The following is a 19,707-nucleotide window of genomic DNA, read 5'->3' as shown; positions in this document are numbered from 1 at the left end:
CTTTACTGCCCCCTCTCACCTCCACCCTGCTCTCATCCTTGGCCTCTTTCCCTCCCCATCCTCTCTCTTCCACTCCCACCCCACTCCATCTTTTCCCCTCCAGTCCACCCTCCTCCCTTCCCAGCTAGGTGATTTAGGCAGCCCCTGGAAAAGTGTATGAAAAAGTGTCTCTGTGTAGGCCAGTGTGTGCATGTATGCATTGTATGTGTGTAAGAGACTGTGTGTCTTTGTGTAAGGAGGTGTGTGTATTGTCGCATGTGTGTATACTTGTGTGAATAAAATTTGCAGCCTAACTCTTTGACTGTTATTATTCCCTTTGCTGGCTTGCACACACAAAAAAATTGATGAAATAAAACATGTGTATTCATTTCAGACGTTTTTAAAAGAGAAGGGAATGCTAAAAGAAATGTATTATTTCTTAAAAAATGAATGTTGTTGACTAGTAATTTCAGAAGAGCCAATGTATCATACATTTCTCCCACCTTTGTCTAGCTACATTATAAACTCTTTGTTGCAGACTGTAGCGGGGTGGCTACCCTGCTCCTAAAATAGAAGAGGTTGAAAGCAGCCCTGGAGAGGGCTGTGGCTGGGGACAGCTGATTGGGGAAGCGGCCGCAGCTGGGCCACACCCCAATCAGGCCACAGCTGGCCTGTATCAAAAGGCTGTGAGCCAAAAGCCCAAGAGAAGTCTCTCTCCAGGCTGGGAGAGAGCCGGGCCTGGCTGCCTGCAGAAAGGGTACTGGGAGTGAAGCAGGGCTGGGGAGAGCCAGAGGAGCAGGGGAGCTCCAGGCTGGCAACTCCCCAGGCTGCAGGGCCTGGTCCAAGGCCCATAGTGGTACTGGGAGGCAGAGGAAGGCAGCAGGTCCGAACCCCCTTGCCTATGATGAGTGGCTTTTACACTGCAGTCTGCCCCAGGGAGCGGGGGCTTGGTGATGACTGGCAGTAGCCCAGACTGAGGCAAGGTGGGGATTAGAGGATTGGGGGGTTCCCAGAGGGGGGAGACCCATAGAGACTGGTGGGGGTATTTCCAGGGGGAAGCCCCCGGGTAAAGGGGCACCGGGGTTCTGGGAGGGACACGGGGGCCAGCGGCAGCGGGACACCAGCCTGAAGAGGGCGCTCCAAGGGCTGGAGAGCTAATTCCGTGAGACGACCAGCTGGAGGCGCCGCAGGGGTGAGTCACGCACCGTTACACAGACTCTCTCTTTTTATGTGCATGTCCAGCACCTATCACCCTGGAGCCCTGATCTTAGTTGGGGTTTCTAGACACTAAACAACAATTGTAATATTAAATAATGTGGAATTATATGTGTTAGTGCATGCTAGATGTGCACACATGAATACACATTTGTATCTGCATGCAGGTGTGGGAGTCAGTTTCTACAGATTTATTTATATAGCTATCTGGACAGGTGTGGATTTCTGTGGTTGTACTCTATGGATTTGTATTTGGGCTTCAGGAGTGGGCCTTTAATGGTCACATTGCAGCTATGATAATGTGTGGTCCTAATTCCACACATAAAATTACAACTACTTTAGTGAACAAAAAACATGGAGCTGGTTACAAAAAATGGGAAGAGGGGAGGGAAAGAGTCATGAAAACCTTTCATTTTTTAAAAAATTACCCATTTTAATTATTTTGCTGCCAGCTCTAGCATCCTGCAACAAATAAAACCTGAACTTAGCATAATACATCTGTCAAAACAATCAATATGCCTGTTTGAGCCTTGCAGTGAAAATGAGCATGTGAGAGAGGGTGGGGGAGAGCAAGTGATGGAGGGAGGGGGGATGGAGTGAGCAGGGGTTGAGGGTCTCGAGAAGGGAAGGGACGAGGCAGGGGCAGAGCCTCAGGGAAGGGGCGGGGCAAGGGTGTTTAGTTTTCTGGCATTAGAAAGTTGGCAACCCTAATAAACAGGAGTATACTGTATTCTAAAATGCAATCAATCACTTAGGGTATTAATAATATCTCTCCAAACAATTCCTAGATGAATGGTTCTGTTAGTTGATAATGGAGCAGTTAATATTGCCCATTACAGTATTATTTTACCAGAAAATACTGCAACTTCTGTATTATGAAATCTTGATCACTGTTCTAATCAGGGGGCCTGCAGGCTTCCTCTTTGAATTATGGTAGTATTTCAGTTAAGTGAAATTTGTAACCAAATAAACTCCACTCACTGATCATTTCCACCATGGGATGATATCCTAATTATACAAAAGATATCTTTCACAATTAATTTAATCCCTCCAATTTTGCAAAGTATCCTGTTTAAGTAGGACCCAAGAATCCTTTATCTCATTGAGCCTACATCCTAACACATTTCTAAAATGAAAATTTTGCTGATGCATTTGAGAAGCCAAATGTTACATCTCTCTTGGTTTGGTCTGAATCTCTGGATTTAGCATAAAGGCGATTATATTTTTTATTTCTAACAGGAAGCCTGTGTTTATTAATTAGCCTCATTTAACTGAAAACTTTTTTGTCTGTACCTTATTTGACATTTTACTGTGAAATATAAGAGAAATGGTCAATAAATGTATGATCTTTCCTTCACTAGGTCAAAAAAGATCCATCACATCTTCTGAATCACTAATTTGCACAAGCAAAATGTTTACTCTTGGAAGGATAGGCTGGCAAGGTAACACTGAAGACTAGAGATTTCACCGGGGGGGGGGCGGGGGGGGGGAGGATCTCTCTCTTTTTTTTTTTTAATATTTTGTCTGGAAAACAAAGTTAAAAGGTTGAAAAAAGTATTGCTAATATGAGAGAAAGTATGTTTACTTATGTTTTTACATTACAGAATTAGTGATTTAAGCCAAGGGCTATGAAGCTGGGAAAGTCTGAACCCAGGGAAAAGTGCTCTAAGACTCCAAGGGCCTTTGTTCTGATGAGGCAAGCCATCAATCTGATATTTCACTGCTTTCTCTCTTCGCTTTTAAAAAGCTCTTTAGCTCAATTTACAGCAGATTTCAATTCATAATTCTCAGTAATAAGAGCTATGAAATTAGATCCAATGCCTACACCAAGTGCAGTAGTACATCAATTACAGTTTTGTTAGGCATCAAATTACTTAATAGTAAAATTAAGCAGCTATTTGGTAGCAACAGACAGCAGCTGCCATTAGTAACAGAAACTGGGAAGTAATGAAGAGAAAAATAAGGGCTCTGATACAGGAAGAAGTGCTCATATAAATAGTGGGAGGAGGTAAAAAGAAGATGGAACAGGAATTAAAAATGGGGTCAACCTGGCTTTACTGTAAGTGGTTGTTTATCAAGCCGTTATTCTCCCAACACTGTTGTTTGAGTCCGAAACTTGGACAACCTATAGACACCACTTGAAAGTCTTTGAGAGGCACCATCAACGCTGACTCCATAAGATTCTGAAGATCAAATGGGAGGCACACCAATATTAGTGTTCTGGAAGAGGCAAAGACCACCAGTATCTTGGCAATGATCATCCATCAGCAATTCCGCTGGACTGGTCATGTTGTCCGGATGCCAGACCATCGCCTCCCAAAACAGATCCTGTTCTCTCAGCTGAAAGAAGGGTACCGTAATGTGGGTGGACAATGGAAGCGTTATAAGGACTTGCTGAAGGACAACCTAAAAAAGTGTAATATTGATATTAACACTTGGGGGCCATTTGCCCAGGATCACTTAAAATGGAGTGAAGTCCTATGTGATGGTCCCCTGCATTTTGAACTTGCTCGCCAACAAGCTGAAGAGGACAAGAGGCACAGGAGGAAGGAGAGACTGGCTTCCAGTCATGATCAGCAACCTCCTGCTGAGCCTGAAAACATCTGCCCTCATTGTAATAGAACTTGTGGCTTAAAGATTGGCCTTATCAGCCACCTGAGGACCCATAACTCCCATGGAAGATGATCATACTCCACAACGAGCGATAGCTCACCCTCACTGTTAGTGGTTTAAAAAAAGCCTGATTATACAACAATCAACAGGTCTGTGTTCCAGTGCTCAATATAGCAAGTTAATGGAGGTGCGCTGAAAACCTGACTCTGCAATTGCCAGGATATTAGCCCATATGAACCCATGACTTCCTAATGACATTTTATAACCAAATTCAATGTTTACAAGCTTTTTAGATATATAATGAACAGCAACATTCGCTTTTTGTTATTTTAATATCAGTATTTTGATACTTAGGCAATAGCTGTCCAACCAGCAAACAAGGTTTCAACATGTAATGCCTCATCATTAATTTTCTTAGTTCACTGTAGAATGCTGGACTTGTCCTAGATCAACTGTTTTTGCCAGCAAGTAGCACAGGTGTGGCCTGGACTTTATACCAACTTTTTGGACAATTTATGAGATCTTTCTTTGCCCTTCCCCACCCTTCCAGCTAGCTACCCTCTCTTTACCAGCAGAACATAGTTATGCTGTTCTTTCTGGGAGAAGAATGTGGAGAACTATTCAAAATCCTTCATGGAGCCAAGACAATTTGACCCATTACTCAATTTCTTTAAAGCACCTCTTAGCCAACCCAAAATGCTCCACATCACATGACTAGCATTCTTCTATGATTAGGTTCTCTTCAGAGCCTATGAGCATAATTTTTCAAATTGCTCAGAACCATCACTGTTGAGTGGCAACAAGCAGTTCTTCCCAACCTCATGGGGATCAGCACACTGTCATTTAGACAAAAGATTGTGAAATCTGAGAAAGTCAGTGTATTGCAAGGGATATATTTGTTAATACTCTTTTTTGTGTGCCATACAACTACTATAAATGGAGACCTTCCTACAAAAATTGTAACAGGAATATTTTACAAATCCCCAAAATAAAATAGTCTATGTTAATTTTGATCAATGGCCTGTTCTCCTCCACAACAACAACAACAACAAAAAGCTGAAAGGCTATGTTTTATTCAGCTTTGCAATTACCTGGTGACACTATTTAGCCCATTGGACAACTGAGAAGCACCACTATAACGCAAATATCCACAGTATGTCATCCAGGCACTAATAAGATAACTCTGCCATGCTGAACCTCAAGCTGATTTGCTGGAGTTCCATTTGATGGGATTAGGGATTCAGATGACCTCCTCAAGAAAGGAAAACAGCTTTAGTAAAAGTAACAAATCCCAGCTATACCTCACACCATCCACTGATAAATTCAATGTAAATATAATGCTAATCAAAAGCTCTAATGAGGAACATGTTCTAACTGCTAGACTAGGAATCGATACCTTAAATGGCTGAGCAAATAGTCTGCCAACACAAGAGTACAGATACAGTAACTCCTCGCTTAACGTTGTAGTTATGTCCCTGAAAAATGCGACTTTAAGCAAAACAATGTTAAGTGAATCCAATTTTTGCATAAGAATTAATGTAAATAAGGGGGGGGGTTAGGTTCCAGGGAAATTTTTTTCACCAGTCAAAAAACTATATATTATATAGATATACACACAGTATATGTTTTAAACAAACAATTTAATACTGTTCACAGATATGATGATTGTGAAGCTTGGTTGAGGTGGTGAAGTTAAAGGGTGGAAGAGGGAAGGATATTTCCCAGGGAATGCCTTGCTGCTAAATGATGAACTAGCACTCGGCTGAGCCCTCAAGGGTTAACACATTGTTGTTAATGTAGCCTCTCACACAAGGCAGCACGAACATGAGGGAGGGGAGACAGCATAGCAGACAGAGACAGACACACACCTTGTGTGTGGGAGAGAGATGCACACTGCCCCTTTAAGTAAGCTGACCCACTCTTAAGTGCATTGTCTTTTTAAGTGGATCAGGAAGTTGAGACAGCAGTTGCTGCTCCAAGCTCTCTGTCTCTCTCGGTCCTGTCCCCACCCAGCTCTATATGGAGAAGGGGTAAGTGGGGTGCAGGAGCAGGGGGAAGGGGGACACCCTGACATTAGCCCCCCCGCACAGCAAGCAGGAGTCTCTGGGAGCAGCTCTAAGGCAGAGGGTGGGAGCAGCACATGGCAGTGGGGGGAGGGACAGCTGAACTGCCAGCAATTGATACCCTGCTGGGCGGCTGCAGCACAGGGAACTTAGGGGAGTGAGGAGTTGATAGGGGGAACTGATAGGGGGGCTGCTGGTCCACACTGGTTACAAGCCCCCCACCAGCTAGCTGCAAAGGGCTGCTCTTCCTGCAAGCAGTGGACAAAGCAGGCAGCTGCCAAACGTTAGAAGGGAGCATTGCACAACTTTAAATGAGCATGTTCCCTAATTGATCAGCAACATAACAAGGAAACATTAACCGGGACTGACTTTAAGTGAGGAGTTACTGTAGTGAGTAACAGGTAATATGCATAGATGACTGGGAACCAGATGCTGTAGACTTTCACCTCTGGAGAGAGAGATTCAAGTCCTGATTAGGTCATAGGTGAAAATGAGTTGAATGGTTTAGATCCTAGTCCCTTTTGGAAAGTTAATCAGATCATCAAGTCCCCACATAATTCAGCACAGATGGAAAACCACTATTCAAATAAACCCAGGACTGGGACTAGCAGGGAGCTCTAAACTGAGATTGAGATGCATTGGCGAGGCTGGATGAAAGTTTACACTGTGCTTGCTCACGCTGTGTCTGGTTCAAGCCAGTGTTAGTCCCTAGAGTGAACATAAGCCCCATCACATGAACTTTTAGAGCATTAAATTCATAACTACAATGTAAATATATTGAAGAAGTATGTGTTTTCTAAGTGAACCAGTGATCTTTCCCCTTCCTGATAGCCAGGTGCAAAACTGACCTTTCAAGCCCCAGATGTAGTTGTCTCCTGAAAAGCTGTATTCTTTTTTTTTCCACGACAGTCAACTTCACTGTGAACTCAAACACTTATCTACGTGTAATCAGCTTGCCAAAACCCAAAAACATACACGTGGGGACAGCAAGATCCGCCGCACACTGATTGTGCTGGTATGAGCAAAGTCAGTTCAAGGCTGCTGGCAAAAACAGAGGCTACCTCTGCTCTTTTATTACCAATAAAAATGAATTCCTCTGGGAAGTAAACTTGCTCTCAAAAGCAACTCTGTTTTCTTTACACACACAGGCTATGTCTTCAGTGCCAAAAAGGGTGTGTGTTTGCTGCCAGGTAACAAATATGTATTAGCTATCTTGCTGTGAAATCCAAGTGCACACAAGGGTCTGTAGTTTTTATCCACAATGTTGGTAGTCAAGGACAACACTATTCCCTCGACCCCACATCTGCAGCTGACCTCACCTAGCTACATCATGGTAAAAGCTACAGAGACTTGTCTCCATTAGGATTTTACAGTGAGATAACTAATGTGCATTAACTATCTTGCTGTAGAAATACCCACCTTTTTGGGCAGTGAAGACATAGCCACAGAGTCTCATTCTAATCAACAGAAATTTCTCAAAATCCCCGCAGAATACCCAGTCATCTAAAGTTCAGTCACATTCTAAAAACAAAACAAAACCCAACATATGCACATCTAGTCAATATACACAGTTCTCTCCCAGTGTTTTCTGTGAACTAAGATCCTCCCCCCCTCCCACAACTTCACACTGGAAGAATCATGAGCATCTGAATGCTGATTCAAGCTTTTAATTACAGCATTTGACAAGAAGTCAAAAGGTCCTGCAAAAAGTCAACCTATGAAATAAGAAAGGGGAATTCACATACAACTCATGAGAAATTTATTGCTGCTATGAAATATGACAGCCAAATGGCTTTCCCTTAAGCCCTTGTCTTCCTTCAAACCTAATGGTGGGAAAATTGAGATGTGCGCTCTTAAAGAGACCAATGGAAGTTGCAAGTTCTATATCTCAAATAGTTAAAAGCTCAATGTGTCTCTTATCTGAAATAAAAAAGGGAAAAATCTTTCATAACATTGCACATAGAGAAAATTGCAGAGAAACTGCCATGCTGCATCAGACTACAGAGTGTGACAGACCCAGACCAGTGGGGTACAGGAGTCTGGTAGAGGGCAAATATACTGGTCACTGGATGAGTAGTTTTCTGTTCCCTGAGTGACCAGAGCAGGGGCTGCACTAGAGTAATCAGGAACCTGCTAGAACCAGTTAAGGCAGGCAGGCTAATTAGGACACCTGGAGCCAATTAAGAAGAAGCTGCTAGAATCAATTAAGGCAGGCTAATCAGGGCACCTGGATTTTAACTTCAGTTTGTGGTGGGAGTGTGAGGAGCTGGGAGCAAGAGGCGCAAGGAGCTGAGAGTGAGAGGGTGTGCTGCTGGAGGACTGAGGAGCACAAGCGTTATCAGACACCAGGAGGAAGGTTCTGTGGTGAGAATAAGGAAGGTGTTTGGAGGAGGCCATGGGGAAGTAGCCCAGGGAATTGTAGCTGTCATGCGGCGGTTACAGGAGGCACTATAGACAGCTGCAGTCCACAGGGCCCTGGGCTGGAACCCAGAGTAGAGGGTGGGCCCGGGTTCCCCCCAAACCTCCCAGTTGACCTGGACTAATTAATGGAGATATCCCATCTCCTAGAACTGGAAGGGACCTTGGAAGGTCATCGAGTCCAGCCCCCTGCCTTCACTAGCAGGACCAAGTACTGATTTTTGCCCCAGATCCCTAAGTGGCCCCCTCAAGGATTGAACTCACAACCCTGGGTTTAGCAGGCCAATGCTCAAACCACTGAGCTATCCCTCCCCCCCCGACTGTGGGTTCTTCCAGAGGGGAAGGTCTCTGGGCTGTTCCCCAAACCACATGGTGAATCTCTGAGGCAAGAAAATCCGCCAATAAGCGCAGGACCCACCAAGATAGAGGAGGAACTTTGTCACAAGAGCCATTCTCAGACAGTGGCCAGTACCACATTTCACTGCAAAAGGAGTACTCTAAGCAACAACTCATGTGCTCTGTGGTAAGCTAAAGCAAAATTCTACAGCAAAAGTCTACGAATTCTGCAGTGCTCTGGCAGGCATTCTGAAAATTCTCCAGCAGCTTCAGGTTAGTTTTAGAAGTTGGAAGTTTTTACGGAATTACATTGGAAAACAAATCAATCCATACAGTCATCTTTGAATTATTAATCTTAAGGAGGGATCACACAATTAGTCCAACATTTGCTCACTAGTGAGGGCTGTTTGTGTGTGTGTGTGTGTTTGAAAATCCTCATAGAAAAATCAATCGGTGCAGTCTCAAACATTCCAAGCCATAAAATATTGCCATTACAAAGTTCAGCTAGAGCAGAAGTCTCTTCACTAACAGCAGCTGCTGGTGTGAAAGACAAGGGGTTAATGTTGTATCTTCTCCCATTCCCCAAAGTCTTTAACAGGTATCTGGAGCTCATAAACAACAGCACTCAAGTCAGTACTACAGACTTGTTAAAGTTCCTTTGTTACTGTGTAGGTAATTCTTTCTTGTTATAAAACAGCAAAAGCAATGCACCTCTATAGTGATCCAAAAACACAGACATAGTTGCATCTCCTCTGCATCAAAGTAACACCAAAACTGTGAGTTACATCATCCAGAAGAAACAATGACAACTCTACAACAGGCCAGAAAACAAGACCCATGGGGGCCAGAAAACCAATGGGTCCAAGCAGTGGACACATTGTTCAGCCACTCACATAGACACAATGTTTAATAAAAGCTTCTGCTGGTTCATGTTTCCGATTTCTTAGCAGCCCACAGAGAGGCAACCAAGTTTCTGCATTTTGCAATATGGACCTATTGCACATACTAAAAGGGTCACGAACTTTTCCATGCTGTCTGGCAGGAATACTTGAAGCTGCATACAAAAACTGTTTTCTTCCAACAGTAAAGAATGCACATGGCTGTTTGCTGATGCTGTGCTTGCAAGGCAGCCAAAGGCCAAATAGCACAACCCATTTGGCACTTAGCTGTTTTATTATTGCTTTGTTTCCCACTGCATGTAATATTTGAAAGCTATAAGGCAATAACCGTCTAGCAACATTTTTTTTAAGTCACTAACAAGATTAATGATAATTAAAATAAGACAATTGCTTTAATTTAAAATGTCCCTCTTCACAAGATTGGCTTTTTAAAATCCTTCTGGGGATAGGTTCAGAGAGCAGCCTGAACCACAATCCCACCCCACCTGCCCCAGAAGTGAACCTGGATCTTTTGCATGCTTGGACAAGGGCCTCCCTTCCTCCCAAAATACTACTTTTCTCTTATATGCATTCATCACTATAGTAGGTAAGCATCTTCCAGCAGCATATTAAACAATATGAATAACATCTCCCATGTCTTTGTTCTCTCATCCTCTCCCCAGTGGAGGGTTTTGTTTTGGAATTTTTTTTAATAGTAACAAATTATACACACACATTGTTATAAATTTGTTAGAGAAGGCAAGGTCAAAATATGCACCGTGTACTTGCAGTGGAAGATGGTGAGGTTTATAATGGTCATTAGTTCCTGGGGGAGTTCTTTCCAAAGTAGTGGGCCAGCACTGAGAAAGCGATCTCCTGCACAAAGGAGTTTTACTCTTAGTGCAAAGCTGTCAACCACAGTCTTCATCCCAGAGCTTTAGGTTATCTTTTAGATACCCTGGGACTAGGCCATGGAGTGCATTAAAGATAAGGACCAAGACCTGGGACCTGATTTGATATTCTGTGAGAAGCCAGTGTAGGGAGCAGAGGACAGTATAGATGTGCTCGTGGTAGCCAATATTGGCAAGATGACACATTGCAGCATTCTGTAACAGTTGGAGTTTTCTAGGTGCTGAAGGTTTCATTTCCAGGTATATTGTAGTCCATCTGAGAGGTGATGAAGGCTTGAATAAATGTGGCCAGAACATCATAGGCCAAGATGGGACTGAGTCTCCTAACCAACCCGAATGGTAGAAAATGTTACTTGTGGATGCTGTAATGTGAGATCATAGCATCAGTGAGGGATCCAGAAGCACTCTTATTGAGTCAATTGACCAATTAAAGGTGCATACATTCAACCAAAAAGAAACTACACTGTGCCTGAAAACTCTACAAAATGCCCACTAGCATAACCTCTGCCTTACTCTGGTTTAGCTTCAACCAGCTCTTCCCATCCATGAGCTGATCTCGTCCAACCTCTGGGCCACCTTGGTGGTCCTGGAATGGCTGTATGTGGTGAAAGACAGGTAGTAGGTAAACTTTCAATAAGTGCCATGCTGTTTCTCTTCTCCACAGCCTCAGCCTGCATCACTGAGACCTGGCTGGGTTAAACCACAAGCCCTGTGCTAGCCCACCTCATCCCCCCTATGGTACACCATAGATCTAGACTCCAACAAATTCCAAAACCCACTAAAGGAAAACAGCACCTCTTCCACAAGGCAAGGAGTCGAGCACATGTTAAATCATTAGCAATATACACACGCCTCAACCACTGATACGTTGACCCCCAAATGGCATCTTCCTCCCCACTGCCCACCCAGATCTCCCTGATTTTCTGACACCCTGTGCTGGATGAAGAGAGAGGGGCAGAAACAAGTGCCAATGATGGAAAACAAAGGCTGATTTAGACAGGATGAAACAAATTCCCCAAAGCCTGTACTGAGGCTGTATTACAGGTCCCTCCAAAGAGGCTGCTAAATGCCACCCCCAGGGAGCAATCCTGAATTCTTATATAACCTGCATCGGAGCTCAGCACCAAGCACTGTGAAGAATTATCATCTTCACTGCAAGCAACTCCTCCTGCACCTGCCAGCCAACAGCCCACCTGCATTCCCAGAGTTCAGTACATTCACTCATCAAGACGTTCTGGATACCCTATAGGATCCTGACCCAAGACTTTTGAATCTGACCCAGGCCCTTCCTGGCTTGTTAAAGAGTCATGAACAATTGGTGCCAGTCCTGACCAAAACAGCCAATGCCTCATTCAGAGAAGGAATTCTTCCTTCCTCCTTCAAAACATGCAATAGTCTGACCAACAATGAAGAAACCTGCTCTGAATTCTTCAGTCATAGCCAACTATTACCCAGTATCAAACCTCCCAGTCCCGAGCAACCTCAGAGAGAAGCTAGCAGAAGGCCAACTACAAGCTCATCTAACTCAACCCAACAATCCAGACCTAGCACAATCTGAATTCAGGCCAGGACATGGAACTGAAAAATGCTGTAGTGGCATTGATGGATGATCTTCTTCTTTCAATGGATAGAGGACAGGCAACCATTCTCATCCTTCTAGATACTGCTGACTTGCTGACCATGACACACTGCTGTTTTGCCAGAGAGAGGTGGCAGGAATTCAGGGGAATGCATTAAAATGGTTTGAGTAATTCCTAGAGGGATGCCCCCAAGAAGACTAATGATGGGAAACTGCATTTCCACCCCTATACCCCTCACTTGTAGTTTGCTACAGCAAGTTTCAGTGTTTAATTTCTCCATTTATGGTGAAGTATAAGGCCACCAATGTGTCTGCACATAAAAGAATAGTGATGCGGGTGACCTTTGTGGAGTTTGAGGGCTTTTGCAAAACTACCTGAATGACTTTTCATTAAAAAAATATTCATTCAAGTTTTCCAACGTATTTTTGTTACAAATTATTATGTTTTTAAAGACTATGATTCAATTTATACAAAAGCATTTTGCTCTCCCATATATATATATTTTAGCTACAGGGAAGCCTGTGTAATTTCCCTAAAACTTAGCTGCCATGAAGTGGTTCCTTAGATACACACATTTATTTTACTCATTAGAGTTCTCTCTACCCTTCTCCATTTTTCAACTTATTTTTTTAAGCTTGTTTTTCCCAACCAGACTCAGGAATACTGTACTTCATTGTGTCAGTCAGCTTTTGCATCAGAGCCTCTGACTTTTATGAGTTTATTACTCAGCAGAAAAAAATTCACTGCAGGCTGAAAGAATGAATTTGTCATTGCAAGTGTAAAAAAATAGTTAATTTGACTCATGATTTAAAGAAACTGCAGTAAAGTTAATAGGATTTCAGCAGACTTAGACTTTGCTACTTTCATCTTAGGGGGAGGGATAGCTTAGTGGTTTGAGCATTGGCCTGCTAAACCCAGGGTTGTGAGTTCAATCCTTGAGGGGGCCATTTAGGGATTTGGGGCAAAAATCTGTCTCGGGATTAGTCCTGCTTTGAGCAGGGGGTTGGACTAGATGACCTCTTGAGGTCCCTTCCAACCCTGATATTCTATGGTTCTGTCTCCTACAATCTGATTTTCAGAGGTACTGAAAATCGATAGCTTCCTCTTACATCAATGGGAATTATTGTACGTATGCAACATAGCTTGGAACCAGCCCTTAAACTTTACCTTAGCTGTGGAGAATAAAAGTCAGGAAGACTGTTTATGTCTACTGATAATAATGAATGGATCCTATTAATATTAAAATCCCTAAATAGTTGAGTTAATGGTACATGGTACATACAGAGTAACTACCCGTGTAGGGTTTTTAGTACATACAGAAATTTCACATGTACTTTTGTTTTTATATCCCTATATTCACTGCATGCAACATAATGCTCCAAGAGATCAGCTACAACATCTGTTTGCCTGACAAAACAGATTTATTTTATGATGTTAATTACGGAGCAGGATTTTGATAGTCCAAGAGATCTGGAATCATCTGTTGTACAGTATAAAATGCCTCTTGTAATACCCTAACAGATTAAAATGTTTTCTTTTTTCCTCCTCTTCCCTAAAAAGATCTTTCATACCCTCCCAATACCAGGATCATTACTAGACACCCTCAAAAGTTGCATTGCAGCCACTGCCTTGGGACTCCATTTGAAGCCTGACAGTCAGGGGCGGCCTGTCCATATAGGCGAACTAGGCGGTCGCCTAGGGTGCCAAGTTAAATGGGGCGCCAAATTCAAGGGGAAAAAATCAAATTTAAAAAAAAAAAAATGAAAAAGATGGGAATATGAATTATAATTCATTTCTCTACATTTCTGAGACTTTATTAATATGTCAAATCTTTTATTTACTGCAAAAATAAATAATATTTTAGCAAAAAAAATTTCAATTTGTGACATAGGGTCAAGATGACCCACTCCGCACTTCTGATAAGCAATAACTCAGTCACAATGAAACACATCCGCCAGCAGCAAGAGCTGCAATGCTAGTGACACCTAACTCGAATATACATCAAGGTCGCATAGCCGGAAATTCATGTAGAGCGGAGATATCGCGAGTTGATACATGTCAAACGGTCATTTTAACACACGTCGCAGGTAGATGGTTAAGAATCAAGCGAATACTGTAGAAAACTGTGTTTCTTGGTACCAAAGAATAAAGAAAAAATATCTTTCAGCATTATAAATCCAAAATGTGAGTATCTTTAAGCGTTATTAAACCTGAGCATTACTATCAGGCTGTATAATTATGAACTTTTCTTTGTTATAACTGGTTCACATGTAATAAATAAGGTCCATAAAAGAAAAGTAACAGCGTTAACGCTTAACAGACTACAAAAGTGATGACGTCACACTCCAAGCGGGTAACCGTGAGGAAGGGGATTACTTTCCAAACAACCAATGTTGGGTTATAACGTCGAAAAAGGTCATTTTGTTTCCGTGTAAATGCTGTAACTGACTGTTTTAATAGGTAAGTGAGTGTATGTTACTAATCACTGAACCTTTAAGCAGTGAAAAGACGTGTTGGGATGGCTGCAATGTGATTTAAATCGCCAACCATGTGGTGGGTATGTCAGCCATCCTTAACGCTATAATGCTTGCAGTCTGGAGCACAGTACATAACAATATTCAAATGCCCCATGGCAGAAAGAGGAAAAAGAAAACCCTCAGGAGCTGAGTATCGTAAACGAAAGGCTGAGAAGGAAAAGGACCAAGCAAAACAGCAGAGATCCTTCCTGAAATATCTTCTCTTTAATCCAACTAAAGATGGAAGCAGTTCACAGCATCCAGATGAAGGAATTTTACTTGGAGAGGAGGTTAGCTCACATCCGCATGGAAGCAGTTTGGAACATCAAAATGAAGGTAGCTCAAATCCACAAAAAAGCAGTTTGGAAACTCAAGATGATGGAAACTTACTTCTAGATGAAGGCAGCTCACAACATCAGACTGATATGGAAGTGGAGAAAATTTATTCACCTTCAGCGACACATGCAGAAATTGAAGTAAATGAAGTAGAAAGAAGAAAGGATGAGGAAGTTACAAACAAGTTACAGTATGGGGACCCAGCTTCATGGCCCAGATGTGATGACAGTGTGCGGCAAATTCTCGTGGAACATGGACCCGAACAAGTTAATGAATTTCCCTTCCCGAAGGATGGAAATAAAAGAAAATTCTCTGTTCAGCAATACAAGAGGAAACTTATTAATGGGGAAGAAATTAATCAAAACTGGTTACAATATTCAGTGTCGAAGGACTCTGTGTTTTGCTTTTGCTGCAAGTTGTTTAGAAATCAAGCAATTGGTACATCATTTACTGAAAATGGTTCAAAGGACTGGAAAAACGTATCTTCAATTCTCTCTTCACAAGAAAGAAGTACAGAACATTTGGAATGTTTTCAAAATTGGAAAGAACTTGAATTACGATTGAAAAAAGGAAAAACTATCGATGAAGAAAATTTACATATGATCAAGGAAAAAGAAGACTATTGGCAACAAATTAATTAGAGCGTCTGATTGCTTTAATGAGAGTTCTCAGTGGGCAAAATTTAGCATTCCGCGGCCGCGGTAGAAATGAAAAATTATTCACTCCAGGTAATGGAAACTTTTAAAAATTTGTTGAATACCTAGCTTTGTTTGATCCAGTCATGAAGGAGCATCTATGTAAAATAATTGATCATGAAACACAGGTTCATTACTTAGGAAAATATATGCAGAATGAACTGATTCAAATCCTAGCAAATGCAATTAAAAAGAAAATTGCAGAAGCTGCCCATTCTGCAAAATACTTTTCAATAATACTGGACTGTACACCAGATGTGAGTAATGTTGAACAAATGACGATCATTCGTTTTGTGGATACGGAAAAGTCTGCAGATGAAGATAATGTTGTGGTGCTCATAAAGGAACATTTTTTGGATTTCGTATTGTAACGTTGACTCTATGATTTTATGCAAATATGCTAATGAGTGTGAATATAATGTAACTGGAATACGCTTCATGCAAAAGGTCTCTTGTAAGGTATCATTACAAAGCTTATAATCTACTGAGTGTGGTCATCCTATGTGTATGTATGTATCACGCTTGTATCTGAAACTAGAAATATGAAATATAACTCTGACAGCCTATTGTAATTATGCAAAGTATGGGCCATTAATGGTGGTTTGGAATCTCGATGGCTCCCATTAACCAGGACAACTGACTGTAGATGGCCCTGTTTTACTTTAAGTCTTCCTGTATACGTGTGTGCTGGCAAGTGGGTAATGAAGTCTTACAGTGATATGTGATCACGTCACCTGAACTGGAATCTATAACCTGGTGCTTTTCCATTTCGAAGGAGGGGTGGGAACCCAGAGAGGGACAAAGGATTCCAGTCTTATGCAAAAGATATATAAGTGGGTGGAACAGAACATAAGGGGCGGCAATCATGAGAAATCCCCTAGCTACCACCTGAGCTGGAACAAGGGCTGTACCAGGGGAAAGGATTGTGCCCAGACTAGGAAGGTGTCCAGTCTGTGATAGAAGCTTATTGAAACATCTCTGTATTCAGTTTTCTCACTGTATTAGGTTTAGACTTGCATGTTTTATTTTATTTTGCTTGGTAATTCACTTTGTTCTAGCTGTTATTACTTGGAACCACTTAAATCCTATTTTTTGTATTTAATAAAATCACTTTTTATTTATTAATTAACCCAGAGTATGTATTAATACCTAGGGGGGAAGGGGGGCGGGCAAACAGCTGTGCATCTCTCTCTATCAGTGTTAGAGGGCGAACAATTTATGAGTTTATCCTGTATAAGCTTTATACAGGGTAAAACGGATTTATATGGGGTTTGGACCCCATTGGGAGTTGGGTACCTGAGTGTTGGAGACAGGAGCACTTCTTAAGCTGTTTTCAGTTAAGCCTGCAGGTGTTGGGGGACGTGGTTCAGACCTGGATCTGGGTTTGTAGCAGGCTAGCGTGTCTGGCTCAAACCAGGCAGGGTTCTGAAATCCTAAACTGGCAGGGAAAACAGGCTCAGAGGTAGTCCCAGCACATCAGTTGGCAGTTCCCAAGGGGTTTTCTAGGATCCAACCTGTCACACGTACCACTGAAGGAGACAACTGGAGCATTTATGACTGAAACTATTCTACAAGAGCTTGAAACAATGTCATTATCTGTTGAAAACTTACGTGGCCAAGGCTATGATAATGGGAGTAATATGAAGGTAAAGACAATGGCATGGAAAGGAGAATGATGGAAATCAATCCTAGGAATTTTTTTGTTCCTTGCAGTGCGCATTCTCTGAATTTGGTTGTCAATGCTGCTGCTAAATGCTGTTTGGAGGCAAGCAGTTTCTTTGACCTGGTGCAACGTGTTTGTGTGTTTTTCTCAGGCTCAACACCCCATTGGGAGATTCTGACTCGCCATGTGAATTCTCGAACTGTGAAGCCTCTTCGCTATGAACTTGGAAACATTTATGATGCCCTAATTGAAATTTCTGAGGATACTACTTTTACTGGATCATCTGGCAATACGGCACGTTCAGATGCAGAAGCTCTTGCAAATGGCCTTTCCAAGTTCAAATTTGTGACTTCACTCATTTTATGGTACAATATCCTTTTCGAGATTAACCTCACTAGTAAGCAGCTTCAGGAAAAGAACTTGAACATACATTCTGCTATTCAAAAACTGCAGCAAACTAAAAATATTCTGGAGGAATTCAGAGGTGATGAGTTCGAAAGAACACTGGTAGATTCTCTCGAGCTTGCTGAAGAAATAGACTTTCAGACAGAATTTGAACCAGAGCCAGTTCACATTCGGCAAAAGAAACAGCAGTTTTCATATGAAGGATGAGACACACCCATTCAGAACCCAAAAGAAAGGTTCAAAGTGAATTTCTACTTCGCAGTCCTTGATACTGCTATTCACCCGGTTGATGAAAGATTTCAACAGATGCAGCAGTTAGAGTCAGTATTTGGCTTTCTATATGATATCCACAGCTTGCAAAAGAAAACAGCAAAACAGATAAGGGAATTTTGTATAAAACTGGAGTTGGCATTGACTCATGAAAATTCAAAAGACGTTGATGCTACACATTTGTGTAGAGAGCTTCAGGCTTTTTCAAGACGACTTAAGAAACATTCCACTCCTGAAGAAGTACTGAAGTTTTTTTTGTGAAAATAAACTCTCAGATAGTTTTCCAAACATTTTTAAAGCTCCATGCATTCTTTTAACTTTGCCAGTTTCCGTAGCAAGTAGGGAACGTAGCTTCTCAAAGTTAAAATTGATTAAAACGTATCTGCATTCAACAATGGTGCAAGAGAGACTTGCCACAATGTCAATAGAGCATGAAATAGCTGGAAAACTGGATCTAAAAACTAGCGACTGAATTTTCAAAACTTAAAACATGACTTTTCTTGCTTTAAGAGCAGAGAGTGTTTTTTATTCGGAGTGTTTTGTAAATACAGGTTAAAGTTCATTGAAGAGTTTTCTTATTTCTTTCTATATTGGATGTGGTGGTAATGGCACTTAAACCGGATAGTGGAATGGATGATTTTGGATTTGTAATAATAAAAATTATAATTAACATTTTAATGCATTTTTATTTGAAATCGAACTGAAATATAATCTAGCTGTTGTGTACAAATCTGTTCTGAAAATGTCATGTCTCTATTTTATCTGATCTCAGAAACATTGATTGGACAGACGGATGGATGGACAAACCGAATAATTAAGCCTCTGTTTTAAAAATCAGCTGAAGAGCTCACAGTTTACACTGGGATTTTCAAAGGCGTGTAAGGATTTTCAATGAGAATTTGACTCGTAATTCCCCGAAGCCCCCTTTGGAAATTCCAGCTGAATGATTTGAAAGCACTTCGTTCACAGTCCTGCCAAACAGGTGAGCCACAGACTGACCCAAGACAATATCAGTCTCCTGCACAGCGACATAGATCATAGATTAACACAGGTAAAAACAGACATTTAAGCTAAGAGTTATTGTACCATGGTGACATTATAGAAGATACATTTTAAACAAAAGCTTGTTTCACGATGTCATTTTTCTAGAGTGAATTGCTACCATAATTTCCACAGAGATAGCAAAACATCCTCCACTTGAAAGGTGCTAAATGAATCTCTGGAGACCAGAGCCCTTTGTTTATCCAGGGGGAGCTACACCAGAGGTGGCAGAACAGAGATGTGGAGTTAGGGCTACTGCCCCTGCAATGGAAATATTGGGGGGATGGATCTATGTTTCTGCCTGCCCCCCAATGTTTTCCACCCCCACAATGCCTCACGAAGATGAGAGCAGGAACTGGAGGAGGGGCTGAAGTGGCCGCTGGCGTATGAGATCCGGCCAGCACCCGGGAGCAAGTAGGATTTCCTGGTCCTGCCTTCCAGCCACTGAGAGTTCTGGCAGAGATGCATAGCCCAGGAAAGGGGCAGGAACATGTGCATCAGCCACCAGGATGGGGCAGGGTACAGGACAGGGCACCGGCACCTGGGCGTGGATAGAGGGGCATCCCATAGGAAGCTGTAGGACTGCCAACAAGGATGACAGTTGTACCATTTGTGGGCGTGCTTTACTGGTATGGAAACCTGCCCTCTAGAAACTGGAGTGAAATTATCCACTCCTTTCACTCAGACCACCAAACAGACATGAGATGAAGACTTCTGGTCATTGCCAAACTGGGCTGCATTTCAACTGGCAACATAGAAATAAAAAACTCCATATCCCATTACTAGTC

General features: G+C 42.1%; 1 pseudogene; it reads left to right on the top strand.

Annotated features, from left to right (window-relative positions):
• The first annotated feature begins 15,596 nt into the window (after positions 1-15,596).
• Positions 15,597-18,139, top strand: LOC135881564 (uncharacterized; annotated as a pseudogene).
• The last annotated feature ends 1,568 nt before the right edge of the window (positions 18,140-19,707 follow it).

This window comes from Emys orbicularis, chromosome 7, assembly GCF_028017835.1.
Source record: "Emys orbicularis isolate rEmyOrb1 chromosome 7, rEmyOrb1.hap1, whole genome shotgun sequence".
NCBI classification, from domain to species: Eukaryota; Metazoa; Chordata; order Testudines; family Emydidae; genus Emys; species Emys orbicularis.
This window is presented reverse-complemented; position numbering and strand designations above follow the sequence as displayed.